Below are 13,288 nucleotides of genomic sequence, written 5' to 3'. Positions count from 1 at the left end.
TGTTAAAATATGTCACACACACACACACACACACACACACATACACACACACAATTGGCAAGTAGTAAAAGGGCTGTTATGTGACTTTTCCTGGGGATATACATAGAGACATCTATTTTCTTGGATAGGGCACTGACAGACCAAAGAAATTTGTCCATCTAAGTACAACTTGATGAACCAATGAGTTTGATGGGGTTACATATAAGAGCAACTGCATCTCCAAGAAGCCCCATCCTAATAAGAGTGATGATTCATGGAAGCTGCATCCCCGGAGTGGAGTTGTTTCCACAATCAACCTTAATTTCCTAAACAACCAATACTCTAGCATTTCCCAAGATCACATGCAGCTGAGGCAGGGTTCTATGCAGCTGTGGGGAGTCAGAAGGTTGGAATCTCAGGTACAGGTTTCTCATCCCATCCTGCACCCTTTAAAGAAGAACTGTTAATAGGCCTGATCTTCTTAGGGTCTCTGCTGGTAATCACTGCCTCTCTGATTCTGAGACAAAAGTGGCCATATCATGACCAGAGGACAGAGTTCTGAAACAAGGGCATATAAAAAGTGATACTTCATATATATGAACACCTGAAAATAGTAAAACTCATAGCATTAACTATGGATAAAATATAGACAGAAATAATATGCAGAAAATTCAAAATTATATAATATCCACAATAATATGCAATGCAAAATCATATGTGATATAAAAATAAATGTCTACATGCAACATGACTTTATATAAACAAGAAACATTTCAAGTACAATTAATCGAAATTTCATGTGAGTTCCTGGCCTTTGTCAGGGCAGTAGATAGGAGTCAAAAGAACCCTATTCTTCTTATGGTGCAGATCACTCCAGCCTTCCGACTCCCCACAGCTGCATATAACCCTGCCTCGGCTGCATGCGATCTTGGGAAATGCTCGAGTATTGTTTAGGAAATTAAGGTTGACTGTAGAAAGGACTCCACTCCAGGGATGCAAGGACTCTCTGAGTCATGACTTGGAAGAATTTAGAAAGGCCTGGGCAGTCCTAGAAGGGGAACCAAGGACCATGACAGCTGCCCTGAGAAGGTAACATCTCTGCTCTAAAGCTGGGGAAGGAAACTTATGAGCAATAATGACTCAGATTGTTAACTACATGTATGCAGCCTGGCTCTGTTCTTTAGAGAATCAATTGCCAACACCTCTATTTTACTTCCTCCATCACAATACATTTACACTCACACAATCAGGTTATGTCAAGTCATTCTCAAATCACCAAAGAGCCAGGTAGAAACTGTGTCTGCCAAAATGATGGGTAGAATAGTAGACTTTCATAACTATGTTCCCTGTTCTAAAGCAATTAATTTCAAGTCATCGTGAACACTATTGACAACACATTGTTTCTTGTTCTTTGTTTACTTGTTCTGTTTTTGTGGAGAGTTGTTTGGTTATGTTTTGGTTTTGTTCTGAGGTAAAATCTGACCCAAGATGGCATCAAATCAACAATCCTTCTGTCTCAACCTCCTGGGTACTGGGATTACAGAAAAGCAACACTCCAACAAATATTTAAGAATTCCTATAGTACTAGTTTTGTGCCAGACACGGGAAGTTAAAATAAGCCTAGGACTCAGTCTCTTTCTTGAGGAAACTCAGTCTTCCTGATAAGATTTAGACAGAAAATAAACAGAAAGCTAGAAAACAGTGCAGTTTCCATTTTTGAGCCTATGAGCTGGACCATTTCTTAAGGTTTTACTATAGATTACTGTCTCATTTCCCTGTATCAAAACCATTATTAGATCAGTCTCATTACTATCATGTTCCCTGGAGGAAAGCAGGCAGAAAGCAAAAGACTCCAGGTTGCACAGTAACATGGCACCAGCATCTGAGCTTACATTTATGTAGCATTCCACTCTGGTAAGCTTGTCTAGCCACAGCTGAATTGGGCTAGACAAGGGCTGACGTAGTAGGGCTGGGATTCCATGAGTAACTGACTGCTGCTCTGGGGTCAGAGGATGGGATGAATCAGGCAAAGAAGAGATAGGAGGATATATCCCAGCAGGGCAATGAGAAGCACAGGAGATAGACTGGCAGTTCTGAGTGTGAGGACCAATAGATTGGAAAGTCTAGTAAAAAAAAAAAGTCAAATTTGAAAGGAAGGTACACTACAGTAGAATATCCAAGACGGTCCATAATATGGAGAGTCATACAAACTGAAATACCTAAATAGTCTCTTTCACCATGCTCCTGGAATAGTCAATGAACCAGACTCTATTCTTAGTAATATATCATAAAGGTTAAGTGACAGTCAGCCTCCTATCCCCTGAAGGGCTTTTCTTAGTGAATCATAAGTCTCCTTCATGGATCCAGGTCTCCATAATCCAAAAAGCCCTTGACATTGTTGGAAGGCTTCATTCATTGGCTTGACCCACAGAACTTTACAGAGTGACCTATATATCCCCCACTTTGGTCTGATCATTATCAGCTTATAAGGCACCTTGAGGTCCACTCAGAGTCATGCCCCTGGTCAGGTTCTACATAAAGCCTACTTTCCGCAAGAATCAACTAATGCTCTATTATATTGTCATCTTTCCCATAAACATCAGGTGAACATCCACTTGGTGCTGAGTTATGTAGACTCTAGAGACATGGCTTTCAGCAAATCTCAGCTATCAGTCATATACTAGAAGCCAGCCATAGCCTTAGATTTAGCAACAGCTTCTTAGCTATGACATCAAAAGCAACAAGGAAAAACATAAATTGAACTTCATCAAAATCAACAGTGTAGATGCATTAAACTATACTATCGGCTACTGGCAGCCAACTTGATTCACCCTCAGATTGTGTCTGTCTCCTCCCTCTCTCCTCCTTCCAACTCCACACATCCTCTTTGGGACCTGAACCACCCTACAGAAGCAGGTCTCCAGCATCTGGCAGCTGAACAGCAGACCTAAAGAGGTAACTCCCATTTTCAGTGTGGCTAGGACTTCACCTTGGGTATTCCAAAGCCCTTTAGCAGAGAAAGGCTAAAAGAGTAAGGTGAAAAGTAAGAACATATACTTGAGAAGTCATGGGCCATAAGGAGTCTAAAGAAAGAAGACTCTTTATTCATTCTATGCAGCATACTCTTAAGAAAAAATGGAGTTAAGGTTTCTTCTCAGCTAAATACCTTCTTATAATTTGTACAATGTAGTCCTTGGTTACCAGAATAGGGAACCCCAGACTTGGAGAATGGGATAAGATGGGTAGAGGTATTCAACAAAGTACACCTCTAGAGAGTCTGAGAACATACCAGTGGAAATTTTTTTCTCTCTAGAATATGCTATGCCAAGCCCTTGACACTAAATTGGAAATTTCACCTGGCGATCCCCTGCCTTCTGCTCCTCCACCACATAATGGGATACTTTTGTTAAAATATCATGGATCAAAGCAAAATATCTTTCATATCTTCCAGAATCCTATAGTCTCCATAGTTTAAAGTTTAAGAAAGTGATAAAAAAAAATTTTTAAAAATTGTAAGTCATTCATTGGGCATGGTTTAAAATCTATATAATTTGTAACAAAATTTGGCTTCAAACATATAACAAAAGGCTTAAAATTAAAATTCTATATGGTTAAAATCTGTAAAATCTATTTTAAAAAAGACTAAAACAGTAACATTGAGGGTTGATCTTTACTACGCATAGGTAATCTTAAAAGACCCTAAAAGCCATCTTTAGGCTGCCAGTGGCTGCTCACTATATTTGCTATTGTTGGAGAAGATGGATGTTACGTGATTTCACTGCCATCTTAATTAAAAGTGACCATGTGGAGTGGGTCTACCAAGGAGGCAGCAACAGGTCTCCAAGATACTTTCAATTAGGATAGATTTTTTAAAATAATTCCTGTCCTGCAAACAAGGTTTATGAATGATAGGATTTACAAACAATATTTGTTTAATAAGGTATTAAAATTACACCTCCATGCATTCATATGCAAGAATGTATCTTTCCTTGGCAGTCAAACTATGTAACATTAAGAGTTATCCAGGTGAAATTGCTTCTAAGATATGACGGAGTCATAGGAAACACCTGAGGTTTACTAATATGTGACAGAGTTAGAGTTCCTAAAGAGAGACAAGTTACAGTGGTGCATCCTAGCAGTTTTGAAGATGCTGATGCCATATGAGTGCCATTGGAAATCCCAGTCACAGTTAAATGGAGCAGGCTGGGACCTAGAAGGCAGCCTGATTAATGCTGCCAATGCTGGGGCCAAAGAGATGACCTGAGCCCCTTGGGAAAGACTGTTTCCACTGTTGGAGCTTGGATTTGCCTAGTGTGGATTACGATTAAGCCCTGTGCTTTCCTCTTGAAACACTTAAAAACACTTAAAAACATGTACTGTATTTTTGAAAGATTTTAAACTTATAAGAGGAAATGTTGGAGTTTTACAAAACATTTAAATTACAAAAAAAACCTGGAAAAATACTTAAATAAATTATACTGTCAAGAAAATGATAAAGCCAACAGATTGGAAGAAAATATTTGGAAGTCATCTTGAGTGTCTAGAACCCAAAATATATGAAGAATCCTTACAAATCAGCAATAGTGAAAGAACCCAATTTAAAAATGAGTAAAAGACTTAAATAAATATTTCTCTTAGGAAAATATTTCTGATGGTCAACACATACATGGAAGGATGTTGTCCAGACCAACCTGAAATTCAAGAGCTCCTCTTGCCTCAGCTGCTCAAGTAGCAAGGATAGAGGTGCATTCCACCAAACACAGCTTAGATGATAAAATTTTTTAACTCTGGTACTATGGTATATATACTTAATACACTACTGCTGCAGATTTAGGGAGTACAAAAACCTTGAGTGATACATTAAATGGCTGTCCAAACTAAAACTTTGATCTGGGTAAAACAATCAGGAAGGAGCCATTAAAGATTTTCTAAACACTTCAGGCTATCCTAGTTTTCTTTCTGTTCCAATAAAATAAAATGCTCTGACCAAACACAAACTATGGGAGGAAAGGGTTTACTTGGCTTACATTTTTAGGTCACAGTCCATATGAGGAAAGTTAGGACAGGAACTCAAGCAGGAACTTGAAGGCATAAGCCATCAACATGGCTTGCTGACTTGTTCAGTTGCTGTGGGCCACAGGAACATATCATAAGAACTTAGCTGGTTATGGCAAAGTCACTACCTGGAAGGATTAGGGAATTCCTCCAGAGGAAGCCAAATTCCAAGGAGCTTTTGGTGTTACTTCACTTGTTATCTATCAATATAGTGATATTTTATTTGTACTGAAATGTGATTTTTATTTTATGTTAATAAATAAAGTTGCCCTGGGGTCAGAGCTATTAGAGCCATAGCAAGAGCGTGGTGGGTAGAAGAGCTAGGTAGATTTCTGTGTGTTCAGGGATACAGCCAGTATTGGAGACATACGCCTTTAAGACCTGGAGGGCGGTACTTACAGGCAGTGATGAGGCAGTCATGTGGTTAAGTTTAGAACCAATGAGAAGGCAGAACAGAAAGACTATTTTAAACACAGACAAACAGGAAGTAGCTCTCTCTCGGGGAAGTTAGGAGCACTGTCAGGAGGTAAGATTTTATCTCTGAGCTCTGACCTCTCGGCTTTCTCTCTTTTACATTGGCTCTGTGTTTTTTATTTTAAAAAGACGATTGGATACATCTACATCTCAGCTCTCATGAAAATCATGTGTGCCTTCATAGTTTTCGCAATTGACTTTTCCCTAAGAAAGGCTAACAGTGTGGACTGATCATTCTCTGGACATACACATTCCAGGTATTTGGAGAACAGCCTCAGGAAAGGCTTTCTCTGGAATCAGATATCTCTCTTAGCCACTTTCAAGGACTAACAACAATAACAGTCCACATGAAAGTCTCCTGATTTAAGGTAAATTCCACAGTGAGACACCACCTAGGTCAGGTGGACTTTAAGTAGTAGTTTTACACAATTTAACTTGGACCCTCCTTTCTTTCAGCCTTACTAACTTTATAGGACCTTTAACTCCTTACCTAACCACTTCTAGGAATATTTAGATAACTTTCTGTGCTGATAGCTATGCTCAGCCAGAACCCCAGTTCAAGCTTCCCTGTAATTATCATCATTGGCAGCATCTGACCAGGTCCATCCCCAGATGGAGGAAAGTACCTTATCAGAGATACCTCTGTACTCTCTAAGAACAGACTTAAGCATCCAGGCTACCTGTTTGAGAAGGCCTGGCGGATGTGCCAATTAAGTTTAACTTCCTCCTTTCCCAAATCTTACTTCTAGTTCCAGATCTCCCTTTAACTATCACCAGAGGCATCTAGCTGTCTGTACACAGGTTGCCTAGCGACTGAGCACACTTTCCCCCACCCCGCAGAAAAACGGCAGGCAGATAGCTTGGATAGATAGGAGCCACAGGAAAAAAAGAAGGAAGTTTTATTTTCTCCCATTGACCTAGCAACTTATAGATTCTTAACATTTTCTACCAATCATGTTTGAGGTTATAGTTCAGCACATAAGATCCCTCTTCTTAGATATTACCCAAATTTAGCCTTTAGTTATTTCATTCCCCATTGGTCACTTCCCTTTGGAGTTGCAAATGATGATTAATGGTTATTGCCCCTCTATATGATTCTTATCACCCCTCCATTTGACCCTGGAAGCCTGGCTTTGCACTGCCAAGGGATTACTGCTTGTAAGTATATATATACCATATATACCAAGACTCCCAGGACCGGGGGGGGGGGAGAATTTGAAGAACTAGATGGGCAAGAAATTGAGAGGAACAAACTGAGATGAGGAAGAACTAGATTGAAGGGCTAGAAGAGAGAATTAGAGGGATGAGATGGAAGATGAGGAAGAGTCAGATGGGGAAGTACTAGCTGGGTAAGAACAAGATGAAAAGGACCTAGATGAGGCAGAGTTAAGACAAGAGACTTAAGATAGAACTTAGAGAGAAGAGTAGAAAATATAGAGAGAAATCGGGTAAGAAAAGAGCTAGAAATGAGAACAGAACTGAAGCTGTGTATATAGGATGTTATGCCAGAGGAATTAAAGCAAGTGGACTATAGAGCTCGGTGTGCTGAGATTCTATTTCCCGAAAATAGTCCTTGCCATTAGTAGTTCTCTCTCCTGAGCCCTTGGGATGTATAATATTAAGGCTGGTCCCTCTAATATTATACAAGACTCAGTCACTGGCTCATGTTTAGCTAGATTTCCTATTAAAGCCCAAGACTACCAACCTAGGTGCTGCCCACAGTAGTCTGGGATCTCCCATATCAACTAAGGCAAACCAGATAATCCCACACAGATGTGCCCACATGCCAAGCTGATTTAGAAAGTCTCTTAATTAAGACTCCTTTTTTAGGTGACTCTAGTCTGTGTCAAGTTGACAGTTAAAGCCACACACAGGGGCCAGATAAGGTAACACATCTGAAGACAGATTGGCAGGATAGACTCAAAAGCAGACAATCATCTTAAGATAAAAGATATATAAAAGATGTAGTCACCATTTTGGTTATGTGAAGCTCTTGAGGCAGATTAAATCCTAGCTTGTCTACCTGAACTAAGAAGTCTTCCTCCCAAGCACTTATATCCCGTGGTTAACCAACAGTCACCTAACTGGACGTAATGTCCACTCAATAGGAGAAAGTCATACCTAAGACTACTGACCCTAAAGGAGAACCTACTATTGCCATCTCACTAAACCAGTATAAATTCTAACTACATTCTAAATACTTATTCTTATACCCACATATAAATGAAGCTCCACCCCTCATCAAAGAAGCTTCTTTCTGCAGCAGACAGAGATTGTCACAGAAAGCCATAACTGGTCAAAATGCACAGATAGATTGATCATGGGTGCCTGTCCCAAGTTAATACATTTACACTTAAGGCTCAGGCAACATCAAGGAAGAGGAGGCAGAAGGATTGTAAGAGCCAGAGGACCAGGACATCTGCTTCTAGACAGAATCTTCTTTAAAAACAAAAAGGACATGAAGGGAGGGATAAGTAGTGGATCTCAGAGGATTTAGGGGGAGGAGTTAGGGGTTAATGTAATCAAAATATTTTGTATGAAATTCTCTAAGAATAAAAATATATTATTAAAGTTATTTTAAAATTAAAAAAATCTATGCACCTCAGAAAACTGAGAATAGATCCACCTCAAGATCCAGCAATACCACTCTTGGGCATATACCTAAGGATACTCAATCATACCACAAGGATACTTGCTCAGCTATGTTCATACCAGGTTTATTTGTAATAACCAGAACCTAGAAACAACCTAGATGTCCCTCAACTAAAGAACGGATAAAGAAAATGTGGTACATTTACAAGATGGATTATTACTTAGCTATTAAAAACAATGACACCAGGAAATCTTTGTTTGTTTGTTTGTTTGTTTGTTTGTTTGGTTGGTTGGTTGGTTGGTTTGGTTTTTCAAGACAGGGTTTCTCTGTGTAGCTTTGTGACTTTCCTGGAACTCACTTGGTAACCCATGCTGGCCTCGAACTCACAGAGATCTGCCTGGCTCTGCCTCCAGAGTGCTGGGATTAAAGGCATGAACCACCACTGCCCGGCCAACATCAGGAAATCTTAAGGCAAATGGATGAAACTAGAAATCATCCTGAAGGAGGTAACCCAGCACCAGAAAGACAAGCATAGTATGTACTCAATTATAAGTGGATATTAGCTGTAAAGTAAAGGATAAACATGCTACAATCCACTGTGGTGATATTTTGTTGTACTCTAATAAAAACATGCCTGAAGATCAGAGGACAGAGCCAGCCACAGAGGTTAGGCAGTAGAGGCACACACCTTTAATCCTAGCACTCAGGAGGCAGAGATCTGTCTGGATCTCTGTGAGTTCAAAACCACCCCAGACTATACAAGATTAATCTAGTTTAAAAGAGAAACAGCCAGGCAGTAGTGGCACACACCTTTAATCCCAGTACTTCGGAGTCACATGTCTTTAATCCTAACACTAGGAAAGTTGAGACTTGGTAGAGAAAAAAATATAAGGTGCCCCAAGATACAAGAATATATTATAGAGATTCAGTTGTATATAATAAAGCTATACCTAGAAAGGTCAAGGAATATTTCTAGAGGGAAGCCATATATCAGGGAATATTTAGTGTTACTCATCTTTTAATATTCAGTTATTTCTTACTATGAATTTCTTGTGCTCATAATTTCCCCAAGAACAGTATGTATAGAAATATACACCCAAAGTATTTTGATAAGGTCATGTAGACAAGGCTTTCTGCCTCCAGACTTCCTGCTCCCTTTTCAGCATTTGAATTGGGTATCTGCCTTTTGCAAATATCTCCTTTAGTTACATCCAAAGATAAGGCCAGATCCAAACAAAGCATCCAAGGACAAGTGAGGAACAGAATAGCTGGCCAGATCACCCACTAGATGCCTGAAGGCCCTGAATTAAGGTAAAACATCCTTTTGGAGACACAGCCTGACTCCTAGACCAAGTGCCTGGCTCCTAGGTGCATAGCTTTGTTTCTTGTGCAAATGAATCCCAGACCTTCCCCAGACAGGCCAAATGGCATTCCAGAACAATTGACTCAGAAAAGGGTTGTTTGCATAACCAGGTGCAGGGAAGGCTGGGGCAGATTTCCTGGTCAGAGCATAGTCCTGTGGCCAGAGAAGGGAGAATTAGTAGGGACTGGGGCAGATCAGGAGAAGAGGAAGGAAAGATGGAGGACGGAGGAACGGAAAGTGAGGATGAGGTAGAGAGCATAAGAGCTTAGTTATTACTAGGTCTATGACAGGACAAAAAAAAGGAACAGAGAGGAACTGAGTGTCAGAACAGAACTGAAACTATATAAATAGAATTTTGTCATAGAGAAATAAAGTGGATGGACAAAAGAGCCTGGTGTACTTAGATTCTGTTTCCTCAGATTACCCCCATCTCCAGCCTTAGCGTCTTCCCCAGGACTCTGGGAGAAATCTTCTCAGGGCAGTCCCCAGGAAAATTTCATTAATAAGGTGGGAGGAGATAGGAATTAGGGCTTTCAGCTGAGGACTCAGGGGCATTCAGTAAGAGGATTCGTGGAGTTGGCAAGGGGAAAAGTGGCCGGGGTTTGTTCCTTTGTCTCTCTGATCTTTCAGCATTTACCTCAATATCTGGCTTCAAGTTTTTATTATAGGACCATTCAGGATTCATGCAACAATCCACAGACCCAGAGAGGCTAGGTAACAAAGAGGGCTCAAGGGTGAATGCTCAGATCTCCCTGGGAAGGGGAAATAGAAGAGACCTCCTGGGTAGAGTGGGGATGGAAACATGAGGGAGGGATCAGGTTGGGGGTGGATGAAGAGGGAGAGTACTGACAGAGATGACTGGAAAGGGGGTGGCATTTCAGGGTCAAGTAGAAACGTGGTGCAAGGAAAACTCCCAGGAATCTACAAGGATGAGTCCAGCTAAGAATCTAGCAATAGTGGATATGTAGCCTGAACTGACTATCTCTTTTGACCAGGCAATACTTCCAGTAGAGGGACTGGGACAACAATCCAGCCACATAACCTTTGGCCTACAGTCTGTCCTGCCTATGGGATGTGCTGGGATAAGGGTGACACAGAGATTATGAGAGTGGCCAAACAAAGATTGATCCAGCCTCAGACCCATGCTACCCCTGACACCACCAGGAGTGCCAGAACCTGGAGGCTGGGTGGCCCAGAGACCTAGGATAGAACCAAACATGACTGGCAATATATATATATATATATATATATATATATATATATATATATATATGTAATGATGCGTAATATTCTGATATACTCATATATTGATACCTATCCATAGATTGGTTCCATCCAGCAACTGATGGAAACAGATGCAGAGACCCACAGCCAAACACTAGATGGAGCTCCTGGAATCCTATAGAGAAGGGGGAGGAAGGATTGTAGGACCCAGGGGGGTTGAGGGCACCACAAGAAAACCCACAAAATCAACTAACCTGGGCTTATAGTAGCTCAAAGAGTCTGAAATGATAACCAGAGAGCCTGCATGGGACTGACGTAGGCCCTCTACATAAGTGACAGTTGTGTAGCTTGGTCTTCTTGTGGGACTCCTAACAGTGGGAGCAGGGGCTGTCTCTGACTCTTTTGCTAGCTTCTGGGAACCTGGTCCTCATACTGAGTCACCTTGCCTAGCCTTAACACAAGGGGAAGTGCTTAGTCTTACCAAAATTTGACATGTTTTGTTGATATCCATGGAAGGTCTGCCCTTTTATGAACAGAAACAGAGGAGTGGATGGGGAGACGGGGAAGGAATGGGAGGAGAGGAGGGGAGGCAAACTTCATCTGGGATGTAAAATAAATAAATTTAATTTTAAAAGGGTACCATTAAAAAGAAATCCCTGCCCACAAACATTGAGGTCCTATTTCCAAGTATGATGACAGAGACTTCCATTCTATCTTCTCCCTTTCTGTAAATGGAGAATCTCAGTTTGACAGCATAACACTGACTTCATTGTGGGCTTCTGAAACACTAATTACAACAATAAAAAGAAGGCCTTAGACTCAGCATGAAGTTTAAAGACACTGTTTTGTTTAATCTTTTTTCTTACTATGATCTTCCACTTTTATCAAGTGGATCTAAAATGTTTAGCTTTATTGGGATTCAATTGGCAGAGAGTTGTTAAGTACATAATGGATTTGTTGGAATGCATATGGCTTTATTTTTAATTCTGAAAGTGAATTACATGACGTCAAAGTTTGGCAATCCCTGACTCCATGGGACAAGTGCTACAGAGATAGGTAAGATGAAGAAGCTAAGAGAAGCTGGACATGGTATGTCACATCTGTAATGCTAGCATTTGAAAGGCTAGAGTTTAGGACTATATGAGCTACAATAGCAACTTCCAGATCAACCTAAGCTGCAGAGTGAGATTCTGTCATAATAAAGAAAAGAGCCCAAAAGAAGGAAAGTAGTTTGGAGAGAGAAAACCGTTATCTTGGCAGCAATGTAACCCTCAGAAGCTGTGTCATGCCATGCATGTGTCAGCATAATTAAGGTACTAGGAAAGATATAATGAGGATGCTGAGAAGACACTGTCTAGAAGATGGATTAAGTGGTGAAAAACCACACAGCTGAGGAAGCAAGAGTGTCTATAGCCAATTAGAAGTTTCCACACTCAGTACCTAACTGCCTCTCCTCGAATTTTGGGTTCATTTGTGTCTTCCAACAGCTTTATCCCCTCCCTCCTGTGGATTCCTATGGACACAGCATCCCTAAGGCACATAAAGATACTCAAATGATAGACATCACAGACAGGCAAAGCCTCTTCTGACCAAAAATCTTCCTTCTGTCACAGTCTTCACACCCTCCTACCTTCCACCTTCAAGTATCTCAAATAGCAATCTGCCCTCACCAACAGTGCTTTCTCCCACAATTCCCTCCTGTACTCTAGATCTCCATGCTCCTTACCTCCCTGTTTGGCCTTACCTTGCCAGATACCATGCAAATCTAGCTTTATATAAGCCTAGAGAACACTAACTGAACACATGAGGTGAAGATAATAAATAGGGGCTAGTGATATGGCTTAGAGGCTAAAGGTACTTGCCACCATGCCTGAAGACTTGAGTTCAGTCCTCAGGCCATGCATGGTTGAAGTAGAGAACTGACTCCTGCAAGTTGTTCTCTGACTTTCAGACATGTGCCATGGCATACATATACCCCCTATAAGTAAATAAATAAATAATAAAGCTGTGATCGGCTGTGGAACAGTCTTTGTACACTGTAAAAATGTATTACTTTCATTGGTTAATAAAGAGCTAACTGGCCTATTACTGGGCAGGAAGGGATTAGGCAGGAGAGACAGACTAAGAGGATGCTGGGAAGAAGAAGGGTGAGTCTCAGGAGTCTCAAGCAAGATGCAGAGAAAGGAGGAGATAAACATGCCATAATGAGATAAGGTACCGAGCCACATGGTAGATTATAGATAGAAATATGGGTTAAAGTTGTAAGAGCTAGTCAGTAATAAGCCGAAGCTATCGACCAAGCATTTATAATTAATATTAAATCTCTGTGTGGTTATTTGGGAGCCTGCTGATGGGACAGAGCTGACCTGCATTCCTGATGAAAAACTCTGCCTACAGTGAGTTCCACTAAATGGACTTCAGAAGCTATGAGCCAAAATAAATATGCCCCCCCCCCTTATATTAGGTATAGGCACAGAAATACAAAAGTACTATACTGGGTATATTGTGACAGTCCAGGCAAGAGGTGATGATGACCCAAAGCTGATGCCTGAAAGTAGAGACAGTGAAAATATAAAACATAAAAGGTTTGTGGATAGATT

General features: G+C 40.7%; 1 protein-coding gene across 1 annotated transcript in view; it reads right to left on the bottom strand.

Annotated features, from left to right (window-relative positions):
- Efhc2 (EF-hand domain containing 2) overlaps positions 1-13,288 on the bottom strand; it is a 180,014-nt gene that overhangs the window by 149,985 nt on the left and 16,741 nt on the right. The gene's annotated exons all lie outside the window — the stretch shown is intronic.

This window comes from Peromyscus leucopus, chromosome X, assembly GCF_004664715.2.
Source record: "Peromyscus leucopus breed LL Stock chromosome X, UCI_PerLeu_2.1, whole genome shotgun sequence".
NCBI classification, from domain to species: Eukaryota; Metazoa; Chordata; class Mammalia; order Rodentia; family Cricetidae; genus Peromyscus; species Peromyscus leucopus.
This window is presented reverse-complemented; position numbering and strand designations above follow the sequence as displayed.